The sequence below is a fragment of the Ambystoma mexicanum genome, chromosome 1p (assembly GCF_040938575.1).
Source record: "Ambystoma mexicanum isolate Mex_15411 chromosome 1p, UKY_AmexF1_1, whole genome shotgun sequence".
NCBI classification, from domain to species: domain Eukaryota; kingdom Metazoa; phylum Chordata; class Amphibia; order Caudata; family Ambystomatidae; genus Ambystoma; species Ambystoma mexicanum.
The window spans coordinates 525,428,533-525,441,653 of NC_090921.1; positions in this window are offsets into that span (position 1 = coordinate 525,428,533).

The window sequence follows — 13,121 nt, forward strand, 5'->3', positions numbered from 1 at the left end:
TTAAGCTGCTGAGCCGTCTGGAGACACTGCGGCTGCGGGTCCTAGTTCGCGGAACACACACTCTCCGTCACCATGCCAGTCACGGTAAGCTTGCAGATGGGTGGTGTATCGCCTGTGAGACCTTCAAAACATGGCCTTTTGTCACTTTAACCACTTTGTTAAACCTCTCCACCATCCAGTTGATTGCTGGGTGACACCCGGCACTACAGTGATACTCTATACTGTTCCTTTTAAGAAAATATTCCATCGCCTTAGATTTGAACTGGACCCCATGATCCATCAAAATAATTGAGGGATATCTTTCCCTCCTAAAAATCCCCTCCAAAAATTCGATAACATCTTAGAACATATACTCTGCATGAAACCCACTTCTATTCGTCAGGTGGTAAGCACATCCATGAGAACCCTGCAGTTCATGGTAATATTGTGAATGGGCCCTACTATGTCTAAACGCATCCGCTGCAAAGGTATATTTGAAAACTCCATAATTGTCATTGGCTTAGTCGGAGCGATACACATTTCATCGCTATTGTTACACGTAATGTATTCTCAAACTGCCTAACTGCCCTCTCCATCTGCACGTCATCTGCTGGCCACCAGAAATCTTCAGTTCCATCTTCAGTTCCATGTGATGTTACCGAAATTAATGTTCAGTTCCATGTGATGTTACCGAAATGAATTTTAACGTATGAAATGTTACCGGAAATGTTTGGGGAGGGGTCCTCCCCCAAAACCCTGTTTCCCCATGCTTGTAACCCCACCCTGAACCACCCCCCACAGCTTTTAACCCTTTACCTCCACCCCATATATATTTATTTTTTGCTATTTTTTCAGTAACATTTAACTTGTTATTTTCATTTTGGTAACATCACTGGATACTGAAATCTTCCCGTACCCTCTGTTTGGTCTTTATCAGGTTTTGTTGACCTTCATGAGCCATTTTGAGGATACGCGCGCACATTCCTACAGGTGGAACAACTCTGTCAACTCTCATTACAAACTCCCAATCCACATGCAGCTCTTCCCTGACCTTCCAAAAGGCCTCCATCCCTAGCTCCTGAAGTCATTTTTTCCATATTCACCATTTGTTAGGGCATACATTACTTGTTTACGCACTTTATCTTTCTGCATGGTTTTGTCGGTACTCCTCTTCAGATAGTACTTCTTGTTCAATAGCCAATACTTGTTCTTCATCCTCAGAAGTATCTTCTTCAGGTATATCTATCAGCCTTAACAGGCAATCAGCAGCTTCATTATTCACCTCAGGAAAATATGATATTTCTACAGAATATTCTTGCAACCTGGTAGCCCATTTTCGTATTCGGGGTGATACCTTATCTAATCCTTTCATAGTTAGTATTTCCTTCAAGGGTTTGTGGTGTGACTGCACTTCAAATTCTGTGCCCATAAAAAGGACCTGACCTTCACAACAGCCCACTTGATGGCTAAGAGCTCTTCCTCAATGGTAGAGGAACTTACTTTGGCTACTTTTAAGGTTCTATGTGATATTTCTGCATTTTAAAGAACGAACACAAAAAAGGCTGATTTTTTTTTTGCTGATTTTGTGTGGCCTTTAAAATGCTGAAATATGGCATTCTGAAGCTCCCCAGCCCCCGGAAAAAGGGTCCCGCCCCACCCTTTGCCGCACTGGCTGGATTTCTAGACATTTCTAGAAAATAGGGGGGTTTCACCCCCAAAACTCCCCCTTTTTTCACCAACTGTCCCCTTCCCAGCCCACCACATTACCCTCATCTCCCACACAGACAGTCATACAAACACACATTTACACATTTACCTTTACCCCCTTTACACATTTACATGCCCCCTTCCTCCAACCTTCCCCACCACTAACCTCCCCCTCCTCTCCCGTGACTTCTCCTGTCTGGACGCGCCTGTCAGCACCTGCGCGCACTCTTGTGCGGCAGGGGTATGACAGTTTGATTTAGAAAGACCGCTCAGAGCGGTCTCCGAGCAGTCTTCCTAAATCGGTCTTTTATTTAAATTTGAAAATGTAAAAAAGACCATTTCACTTAGTACCACTTTTAATACTCTCGAAGCAAATGCTATTGTATGTTCTATTGACCCCTGTCGTTGTATTAAAACAGCATATAAACCCCTTTTGCTGGTATCTATTGATATTATGCTCTTTCCACCAGACTTAAAGTTCTTTAATGGTGTTGCCTTCCCTAATGCACATTTCACTTCACTTCATTGAACTCATTATTACGTTTCTCATCCCTACGAAATACCACTCCTTTCTTTCGCAACATCCTCTTGTTACCTGCAGTGCATGCAAATCACGTGCATAGTACTCAGCCACTCCTAGGAGTGATACACGTTGTTCTTTGTTCATGGGAGCTGGTGCTTTCTAAATGGTGTTAATTAATTCTTTTTTCGGCTCCACTCCTCTCTCAGAGATTACATGGCCAAAATACTCTATTTCTTTGCTCATTTTACACTAATCTTTTCTTAGAGACATCCCTGCGTTACTTAATATGGTTAATTCTTTTTGCAAGCGTGTGTCTTTTTCTCCTAAATCTTTCCCATGCATCAATACATCATCCTGAAAACACACGGGTCCCTGTGCATCTTAAAGCAATTGATACATAATCCTTTGGAAAACAGCTGCTGCCAAGATGAATCCAAATGATGTCCTTATACCCTGAATAGACCTTCGGGTGTTATGAACGCTAATACATTTTTTTTAGTCAGGATGCAACTCGATTTGATTATAAACTGCCTTCATTGCTGGGTGAATGCTACAGAATTAAATAGAATACCTGGGTCATATATTATCAGAGAAAGGCATTGAACCAAAGATGGAACTAATTGACACGATTAAAAATACACCGTACCTAATCAACAGGAAACAAGTAATGTCCTGTCTGGCCGTGGCTGGGTACTATTCACAATGTATACCAAATAGCACAACAACACAAAGGAAGAAAGTGAAAGTGGGTCCAGTTTTTGAATGGGACGGGAACTGTGAAAAGGAATTCATGGACATAAAATAGCACTCAGCAAAGCCCCAGTTTTGAACAAATATAAAAGTGAAAGGGAAACAATAATAACAATGGATGCCAGCGATGTGGGACTGGTTGCAGTCTTGGCTCAGAAGGAAGAGGGCAGAGAATAGACCATTTCCTTTGCATCAAGATTGCTCAAAGGTGCAGAAAAATCACATACAATAATTGAAAAGGAAATGTTAGCTATCAGATGGGTTATTGAGAAATGTAGATCCTATATTTGGGGCACAAATCATAAAACTTGAAGGGAACTTCTATTGTCAAACGGATCTGACAAAGTGTCCGGCAGAATTATAAGATGGGTAACAGCATTGCAAGAACGTTCCTTCAAAACAACATACATTCTGGGTGCAAAGAAACTGTAATGTGATTGCCTATGGATACTAATAAGTACTGAAGAACCAGAGAAAGCGGAAGAGCTAGAGCACGTTTTATCTGTAATAGATCAAGCAATCCCGGAAAAAGAATAGAATGACGTAATGGAAAGGGTTTTGGTATTAGTCAAGGTGATCAACAAGATCAAAGAGAACTTGGTAAACAAGGCAACATTTAAAGAGATAGGTATGGACTTGGTGTGGCGAATTAAAGATGAACTATATGTGGAGGGGAATATCTTTAAAAGAGGAGATATCATTTTTCCCCCAAAAGGTATCAGGGAACACATAATAAGGCTAGGCCATGAAGGCCACCTCATTATAACAAAGACTATGCAACACATTTGCAGTGATCATTGGTGGCTAGGTTGTGATATGCAAATAGAAAGAGCTGTAAGAGTCTGTATCATATGAGAAAACAGTGATGAAGTATGTGTAAGTCCTAAGCGTCCAATGATGGTTACAGTAATATCTGCAGCACCGTGGGAGAAGTTAGGAAAGCATATCATAGGACCCATTTACAATGGGCAGAATCAAACTTATTGTCTATTAGTACCCGGTGAGGGGGGGTGGCGGCCTCCCAGTTAATAGGGTGTCTCAGAACGTGGGCATTACCAGACAATAATTCAGCTGCCATGTGCCTCCTCAGGGCTGGCGGCCGCCATCTCCCCTCGCCGGGGAATGAGGTAAGTCTTCCCCTCCCCCCACATCCCATCCACAGAATTCCCTGCCCACCCTTCCACCCCCACTTACCTTCTTTTCTGTCCATTTCGGGAACGGACACGCTCAAAGCACTTGTGTCCCCAGAGCGTCCGCTCCTGATCTGCGACAGGCCATCATGGAAAGAAGCAAGGGACTACACATAGTCGCTTCTCTCCTCTCCATGATGGCCATTTTTTTGTTTACTTTTTTATGGCCTCCACGGAAAGAGAGAAGGGACTACGTGTAGTTCCTTCTCCCATTTCCATGGCAGCCATTTTTTTTGTTTACTTTTTTCTATTGTTTTCAATGGACACCATGGAAGGGGAAAACTGACTCATTTTCCCTTACCCGACGGCCATTTAAAAAAAAATAATGTCTGTTTCAAAACGCCAGCGCGTTTCAGAATAGAAAAGAAATGCTATTAGTACCCTAGCTTTACCGGCCGGGGTACTGATAGCAGTAGGCCCTCGCAGGGGGGCATTACCACTTCAGGTAATGCCCCAGAGCCTTCATTAACTGTGTGCCCTGGGGCATTACATAAGTGATAATGCCCCCCCACCCCCTGCGAGCGGCCTATTGCTTAAGTACTAATTGATTTGTTAACAAGGTGGGTTGAAATGACTATAGCCATAGTTGTAGTTCTAGTTGAGGGTTTAGGAAGGGTAGTGAGGCAGGAAAGACTGAGCATAGAGGGTAAGGTTAAACATTCAACAAAGTATGTTCCTTGCTAACGTGAACCAAAAGGAAACAGATTACCTGGGAGAGACAGGACCTATATCCCACATCCAGAACAGGGCAAAGATATGCAACACCAACATACCTGCAGGACCATTCTCATTAAAAAGACAGAGGTATGCAATCTGGAAGAGAGATGGGTGTGTGTTATCCGTGCATCATGGCAGTTCAAGAATGAAGGGAGAGAATGTGAAAGGGGGCCTGAGGAGGATGGTGGTAATGTTATGTAGGCAGAGCTCCTAATATCAACAAACACCTGTTGAATCTTCAGTTGTATGTGCCTCAGTAAGCCTGATAGGCAGTATGTAACATTTGATCATCTGATTATGATTAACAGAAAGTTAGTCGGAGACCCAGATATTAATACATGATCTATTTATAACTTCAGTATTTATTAGATTGTTACTACTCTAAGTGTACATTTTATCTTCAAAGCAGTGTATATGTAACTGGTTTTAGGAGTGGATTAATGATGACTATTAGTTTCATTATTGTGGGCATGGGCACCGAAATAGCAATTCCAATCTCCATGAATAGATAGGGGATTTTGCCCATAAATGTTTAATCAATTTATTGTTTATTGTTTCTGGATAAAATTATCCAGAAACAATAAACGATACATTAATTAAACATTTATGGGCAAATTCCCCCACCCATTCAGGGAGATGGGGATATGGTATGATATGATATGATCGTTTATTTATATAACGCCTTTACACAAATGTGTTTCAAAGCGCTTCAAGGCAAGGGAGGGAACACAGGAAAATACAATGACATTTTTACAGGCCATGAACAGTAAGGATGTGAAATTAACTATCATAGACGGCCTGACGACATTTCAGATAGTGCAAGAGCTAAGACATAGATAAGGAAGGGAGGGGGAGAGTGGGAAGGAAATGGAAACAGACAGGCGACTACCGTACTAGGCCTGACTACATTTCTGGTAGAGCCGGAGAAAAACAAAAAGTGAAGGAGAGGGGCGCAGAAAGGGAGGGGGGGAACAAAACAAGCGACTTTCGTACTAGGCCTGACGACATTTCAGATAGCGCTGGAGGGGGGGGAACAGGTAAGGGGAGGGAAGAGGAGACAGACGAGGTTGCTATCATACTAGGTCCAGGGACTATTCTGATAGAGTAAGTGCGTAGAAGAAAGTAAGGGGAGGAGGGGAGGATATAGGTAAAACCAGACGTCTTTTCCAGGTCCCGCGAGGGGAAGAGGGAGGTAACAACGGGACACTTGTAATGTGCCCATTGTTACCTCCCTCCCCATTCCCATTGAGCTTTATGGGGGCTCAATGGGAATGGGGAATGGTTCCTGCCAGGACTTACCGGGTCCTCCTATGTCGGAATGACCCGGTAAGTCCCGATTACAGGAACCCGGTAATGGAGCCCGGTTTGGAGGCAGCCATGGTGCTAACAGCACCATGGCTAGCTCCAAACTCGTAATGAGGCCCATAATGTTGCAAGCTTGGATACAAGATGAACATGGGAACGGCATGATTCAGGGCCACCATGAGAAAGGATGACGCACCGTGAATCAATGAAGTCCATAAAAGTCAAATCCAGCATTGGCCACAAGACGGTGACGGTGAAACCAGAATGTATCAGAACAGACTCCTGCAGAAGTAGACTTACTTACCATACTCAACAGATCCCCAAACCTCACTTATCAGGTACCTGCACTTACTGGTGCCCTTATCTTTCAGGGTCCACAGAACCTGATACTCTCACCTACCAAGATGAAACAGCTCATGGCACTCTCAGCTACCAAGGTTTATAAAGGTAATGGTACCCTCACTTAGCAGAGTCCTATATGTCCTGTTACTTTCACATAACGGTACTATGGGGTGCTGGTTTGTTCACCTATTAGTGTCCAACAACATATCCAGTTATTGTTATGTACCAGAGTCACAAAGGCCACATTACCACTACTATCATCTACTGGGGTCATGTGGCCACTGGTACTCTCACTTAACAGGGTCCCCCGTGTTCAGGTTCTCCTACTTACCAGGGTACAACAACAGGTAATAGTATTGCATCCTTTTGGACAAAGATAGATAAGAGTAACATCCATGGTCCATCTACTCCCAGGTATCAGTGTCCAGCAGCGCCCAGTACTTTTACCTTCCACGGTCCCACAGGTCTTCGTACTCCCACCTCACAGCATTTAAAGTGATCTTTAATACTCAACTACTACGTACGCACAGACACTGGACTCTCATTTACCAGGCAGTGTGCAAAAGGTTTTAGTATCCGTGTCCAGCAGCTACAGATACTCATGTCACAACAGACCATGGTACTATCACCTTATAGGCTTCAATGTGTCCTGGTATTTTCAACTTTCACTTTCCCACAGGTCCTTGTACTTTCACCAACAAGGGCCCTATGAGTCCCAGAACTCTCATTTACCTGGGTAATACAGGTCTTGTCACTTTCACCTACCAGTGGCCAAAATATCAAGGTACTCGTACCTTCCCATGCCCATAGATCCTCACCTTGCAGAGTCCCACAGATACAGGATCTGTTACCTACCGGGGACAAACTAGTCCAGCTCCAATCACCTCCCGGATCCAGCTAATGTGGGCACTCTCACTTATCACGGCCTCACAGTTCCTGCTACTCTCAGCTATTGGGGTTCAATAGGTCCTGGTATACTCCCCATGTCACATGCCTGCATACTCACATCTACCAAGGTCCATTAGAGTCCTGGAACGCTAACATACTAGTATTCAACAGGTCCTGGCGCTCTCTCGCCTATCATGTACTAGTTAGTGCTAATACTCTTAACTGCCATGGGCCAAATGGAAGTGGTGCTCTTGCCTACCATGGATATGCAGCCTGCGGTGCTCTTGACTACCAATATCTAACATACTTCCATCTTCCAAGGTCCAGCAGGTCTTGTTACTCTTACCCACCAAGTGCCAAAGGTCATCGTACTAAAAATCAACAAACAAGGTCCCCTTTCAACTCTTTCTTTCTCCTACCACTAATCCCAAAGTCACAATGAATGTAGATCAAATGTGTCACTTTTTAATGAATGCAAAAAAAAATAGAGTGTATCTATGCTCTAAGCTTGCTATCCCTATCTAGTCAGTACATCGGTCATGTGATATATCAAGTGTCAGTGCCGTGATGAAAGCAAATCAATACAATATCAAAATCAACAGCAATTCTTAAAAGTCTTTTTCATATTTGTCTCGGAACACAGTTGTACCAAAGTGTTTCAGTTCCAGAAAAGTCAGGGACCTTAGTCAGGAGGGAACATTTCGATACAGAAATAGAGAGGGATGAAACCTCGGGAAAGATGGATATTACGGGCAGTAAATAAATACCTCAAAATGGGAGAATCTGAAATGTACTCTTAAATAGTAGCACAGTTTACTTTGACTTCAAGACATGGTGAGCAACAATTTGCGAAATTTAACAACTCTCATAAAAAGACTTATAAGAAGATGCAGCTGGACCTGAGGAGAGATACATAAAAATGGAATTGATTAAATTGTGTCCATTATGCATATGAATAGACTTCCCACAGATTACCCAGACCTACCAAGTGGTATGTCTTTGATTGAAATCAGTGCTGAAAATTAGATGAAACGCGCATATACCATCAAATATGGTTCAGTATGGAGTTCCTGATCAGAATGCCCGAATTCTGGTACATACACACCCATCAGGGTGGGAGCCTTCCAGTGGGCAGTGAAATGTTATGTGGTTTGAAGAAATTAAATACAAATAAGCGTTCACGCAGCATTTGTGTTTCTCTACATAACTTTTCTTGGGAGCGACGCCTGGTGACGGCTGCAGACCCCGCCCACCACCGTAAGTGCAGGCCTAAAAGTGGCGTGCCTCTCCAAGTCAGTGCTTTCCTAAATTGTAAAAGAAGCTGCTCTGAGCGTTCACGCAGCATTTGTGTTTCTCTACATAACTTTTCTTGGGCGCTCCAAGCGACGCCTGGTGACGGCTGCAGACCTCGCCCACCCCTGGAAGTGCAGGCTTAAAAGTAACGTGCCTTTACCCTTGTGGCCTTAAGCCTGCTAGGAGAAAAGGACGCGAGTAAGCTGTTGGGCGTGTGGCCGGGTGCTAATCCTCGCAGATCTGGCCTATTTAACCTTGGAGCATTTCTGAATCTTTCGGAGGTGAACTTGGAGGATACAGACTGAAAGTAAGACTACTACTTTTCAAAATAAACAGGACCGCCTGTTGGGGGGGAGAGTCGGACTAAGGCAGCTCCTTGAGCTGTCGGGCTTGCCCAACGTGGGCGATCCCATTCTTTTAACTCTGGTGACTTTCGGATGTGGTCTTTCTGGGGACTGGACAAAAGTTTATAGATCTTGATTGATGATCATCATACGAATTGCATGATTTGCTACTTTTATATTCTTTTTTGTTTGATCCCATGATAATTGCTTCTGTTCTACGATACCTCCACTATTGTCCTATTGTGCTAGATCTGTAATACTCTTGCTCTTGGACACAGTGCTATTTTATTATATGTTACGGTCATAATATATCTACTGCTGCCCTTATATATCCCCTTTTTAAAATATTTCATTTCACCCCTATAGGGGATGTGAAGTTCCTTCCCCCCTTATTTATTTTTAATATCAATTTTTAAATCTTTTTTTATCTTTGGCTAAGGTAATAGATCTCTCTCTCTTGTACAGTTTTGTCCTTGTTTTTCGGCACTCCTTGCACTTTAAATCTGGTGTTTATCCCTGTTTATAGGGATATTCCATCTTATAATTACCTCGACATTAAAACATTGGAGGCTGCGAGGTGTGGGACCTCTCCTCTGGTGATCTTATGTGCTTTTGTTATTAATTTATATTTTGATCAGAGATATAGCAGACGGCTATTGCTTACCGCCTATATATCTTCTTAAGTATATCATTGAGCTAAGCGATAATCTTGGACCTATTATTTTAATATATTTGTACCGTTTATACACTGCCTAGAGTTTATTAAAATGGGGCCCAGTTTGTGCTCCCATATCTTGAAATTTATGAATACTAAACAAGGGGTTGTGGAGTTGGAAAAACAGAAAGATAATAAGGGTAGAGGCAACAAAGAATGTGGCCAGAGTAGTATAGAAAAACAATTACTAGACCAACCCAAAATACTGAGCTTCCTAACCATAAAAGAAAAACTACAGGAACCCCAGATAGTAGATACAAACCCCCCCAACCCCTTAAACAGTTTGATGATCAATAATAACTCTCTGTTGAACCTGGTGCAGAATTTTAGCCACCAATCAATGGGGACACAAACAGATATGGATATCTCCATTGTTGATGAAACCAATATGAATAATGTCATAGGAATACATCTGTCAACTACAACAGATAAGGGAAAATTTGCAAAGACAAATACTATATGTAATGAGGGGGACGAGTCTTGGAATGAAACAGGGAATTCTGCTGAGAATATACCGAATCTGGGGTTAAGTGGTAGCAATGATAACTCTCTTAAGGTAGGGGAAAAATGTGATGCCCTGACAACCATGGCCACCCTCGAAGTAGGGTGGCCGTGGCCAAAGTTAAAACCCATAAGTGTGCTAAAAGGAATACCATGGCTTTAGCCACTACTGCTCCACTAAACTCTGAATGTGTGGAAGTTGGAAATTGGTTCGAGATTGTTGAATGTCAGAGAAAATTGGAGGAAGGTAAAATTGCTGTGAGTAAACAAGGAGGATTAGAAAAATGGTTGAGTGGCAAGGATCAGGTCCCCGAAGAAAGGGAATTAGATGAAGAGACAGTGGTAAATTAAATACAATATGTAAATATCCCAATAAATAAAACGGCCTAGACTCCGACCAATAAGTAAAGGGAGATATATGTCAAGGAAATGGAATGGTTGGCAAGGAGTGGTAATTCAAAAATTAGTATGAATAAACATATTGCTAATAAAATGGTAACTAAAGATAATCTGGGGGAAAAGTATTAAGATAATAGAAAAGGTTACATCTGATGAAAGCCCCTATTTGAATAGGGCAAGAATTTTGAACAAATTGTTATAAATCCCGCAATTACATAATTTAAATTCTGGGGACATTGACACAGTTATATTGCAAAAATGTGGGAGTTGGGAAGATTGGGCAATTGTCCAATTTAGATCTGCACTTTTGGTTGATCTAATTTGTCAATACTCCAAGGGGGAGTGCGGAAATGAATTTGAAATTATATGCTGCCAAAATACGATGAACCCAGATCAGAGTGAAGCAAATACGGAGTCTTGGAGGTGCCAAAACCCAGGAAGGGATATAGGGAGTAGCAAAAAGGAACTACGGTTTTTAGAGAACAACTTGTTATTAGACAACTGAGATGAGGTATGCAGAAAGGAAACTACCCTTCCTTCTTGGAATAATAGGGGGTTTAACTCCCTACTTCATTTGGATGGAGTCCAACTCCTGTTAGAGAGTGACATATTTGCCCTCCAAGAAACTTGGATATGTGGGGAAATGTTATTGGAAGGATATAACATATGGAATAAAGCTACTATTAGGGGGGGGCAGGCAGACCAGTAGGGGGCCTGTGTATAGGGTTGAAAAAGCATATCCTATACAGGACCTACAACCAATATAGGAATTCCCCATTTGTTATGTGTGCAGCTGTAGATAATTTGAGCCAATTTGGCGAAATGCTGCTTATTAACATTTACTCCCACCCGGTGGAGGAAATATTTCTGAGATAGGAGATATTATAAATAATACCATTGAAGGATGGTTATTAGATTCTCCTAACTCTGAAATTAATTTGTATAGTAGGAGATTCCAACACTTATTGTGACTCTGCTAAAAAACAGATGGAAATATGTTATGAACTATGGGATGAATCACTCATTACTGTTCCGGTTGAAATCTGGAACTGTGGTTTGGAGAGGGAAAAAAATCACACAAAAAACAACAAATTATATATGGGGCACAATGGCTGAAATTATTGTCAAACTGGGGGTTGAAGTATTTGGAACCCAAGGAAGGGCAGAGCACTGGGGAAACCTGGGCGAATGGGAAGGTTGGGTATCGGCTTGACTATATTTTTGTTAGCAAAAGACTAATTGAATCTATGAGCGACTTTGAAAATGTACCTACATCTCTCAGTGACCACAAAGTATTGAAGGCAAAATGTATTAACTACCCAACACAATGTTGGAAATAAGGAAAAGAGGTGAATGTTCAACTTACGGCGGGAGGAAATAGGATCACGTGGTCCGATAAAAATGTAGATATATTTAACAGGCTGTTTGATCAAATTACTATTGACGGCCAGGTTATAGCCTTTAATGGTTTCAAGGTGAAAGAAACCTGTTGGGCTTGATACAAAAAGCAAGTGGTAAGTTGAATCTGAAAAACAAACAAGGGAAACGACATATAAATAAATTTGACCACCAGATCAAGGAAAGGAAAAAAAGAAATGAAGAGGGAAATGAAGAAGCTTAAAGAGCTATATGACTTGGATGAAGAAGAGAGGAGAATTTGATCCAGGAATATTATGACAAAATATAAAAAGTGGTTTAAGGACTATAAATATAATATTAATAATGCTAATTGGAGGTGCATCTATACATTATGTAAAACCCACGATTCAAAAACATTCTGGTATTTGTATCGACAATTCCTGATAGAGGAGGATAATAGAGTAAATACCGATGTGGGACAGGGGGTATGGATGCACTATATCCCAAATCTCTTCTTCAATCGAAGTTGTATTATAGACTTACCCATAAGTAGTTGGCCCTATGGAAAACAGAGATTCCCCTATGATATTTTTGATATTCTTCAAATAATTACAAAAAGAAAATCATCGAGAGCCCCTGGCCCTAATGGGCTGGCTAATATTGTAATTAAACAAAACCCTAAAAAATGGGCTGTGCTGTTACTACAACTATTTACTGGAATATGGGAAAAGGGAATTGTCCCTGATAGTTGGAGGAAAGCTATAGTCGTGCCTATTTATTTTAAAAGGGGATATAAAAATCCCCGACAATTACAGACTGCTTGCAATAACTGATAGCAGCTGTAACATTTTGTGTTCTTTGCTAGTAGGTAGCATTAATAGATGGATCCAAGAAGAGGTATTATTATCTACCCAACAAACAGGTTTCAGAAAAGACCATAGTACCTTGGATAACTTGACAATGTTGAACCTTATCACTGCTGATACAAAAGATAAAAAAGGGGAAAACTCTATGTGTGATTTATTGATTACTCCAAAGCTTTTGATTGTGTTAACAGGGACTTACTATGGAATAAACTGAGTGGGAAAAAAACATGTCCTAGAATCTTA